We start from the raw sequence: 1232 nt of genomic DNA, 5'->3' as shown, positions 1-1232 counted from the left end.
AAAAGGTGAAAGTTATTGTATAAAGGTGAATTGTGGAACAGGGAGAGTCAAACCCTATTGAGATATGTGCCTATCATGCTTTGTGTCAATGGAAAGGTTTTCCCAAAAATAAGTTAGTTGCATGTATCTTATGATAGCCTTCACCCAGAGATCAAAATGAAACAATTACCTGCCGGCCTCTGTCCCATCTCAGTTTGATCTGAAATATAGAGACACAATTGTCAAAATAAAATAAACTCATTGTTTATGTGATGTCATAACTCATATTTCATTCTCAGTTTATTTATCAGATGAAATACACTACCTGAACGGTATCTGGACCTTTGGGATGAAGACCACATGGACCCTAAAAGATAAAAAAATATTGTTTAAATATTTTATGGACAAAATCTTTTATGACACAATTCTCTTTAGGGTCATTATTACTGTTATATTATAATTAAATCACAAACACTAATATGACTGACTTCCAGATACCTCTTCGTTTGCACAGGATGACAGAGCACAGAGCACAGATGACCAGAAACAGGACAAACATGACTAGAGTCACAATGAAGGCTTCTTTGGAGACTCCTGCACACAGAGACTCAACATGGATCAAATGCCTCAAAAGCTCTCAAGATATGACATCATCAGAACATCATCAGAGTGAAATTAATTTCCAAAATGAACTGTAGACATCTCTTCAACATGTTCATCATCCTCCTCTAAACTAGTGTCTGTGGGATGGGGAGAGAGGGATCTGATCGTGGGTAGGATGTTTGTGTAGGAGACTAACTCACCAGGTGCAGCTGTAGGAGCTGTGTATATATGTGGAAGAATTCTGCCCGCTCTCTTCGCCTCCTCAGACAGAGACACTGTACAGGCGAGCCAATCGGAGTATGTGGGAGCGTACAGCAGCCAACTACTGACACTCACCAAGCCCTGGGGATCTGATACCAAAAGATGGTCAGGGGAAATCAAAATGTTCACATTGACTTACACAAAGTAGTGTAACTGAAAGTACACCACAACCCAGATCAGATTTTAACCCAAACCACAGGTACTAGAACATTTGTGTCAGCAGAGCAAAGACAGAGTCAGGAAGTACCAAAATGTAATTACCAGAAGTGTTGAGTACTTCTTGTCCATTTCTGATCTCTGTCCCCTCTTTGTTTGTCCAGATGAGTTTTGGTTGTGGTGACCATCCCTCTGATGAACAGGTAACATTCACCTGACCTCCTCCTCCTCTT

General features: G+C 40.3%; 1 long non-coding RNA gene across 1 annotated transcript; it reads right to left on the bottom strand.

Annotated features, from left to right (window-relative positions):
- Positions 1-304: 304 nt before the first annotated feature.
- On the bottom strand, positions 305-930 carry LOC139577869 (uncharacterized). Its single transcript, XR_011675450.1, has 3 exons — positions 783-930; positions 478-573; positions 305-346 (listed from the first exon to the last, which is right to left on the bottom strand). It is a non-coding gene; the product is annotated as an uncharacterized lncRNA (long non-coding RNA).
- Positions 931-1232: the final 302 nt, after the last annotated feature.

This window comes from Salvelinus alpinus, chromosome 6 (assembly GCF_045679555.1).
Source record: "Salvelinus alpinus chromosome 6, SLU_Salpinus.1, whole genome shotgun sequence".
In the NCBI taxonomy this organism is placed as follows: domain Eukaryota; kingdom Metazoa; phylum Chordata; class Actinopteri; order Salmoniformes; family Salmonidae; genus Salvelinus; species Salvelinus alpinus.
This window is presented reverse-complemented; position numbering and strand designations above follow the sequence as displayed.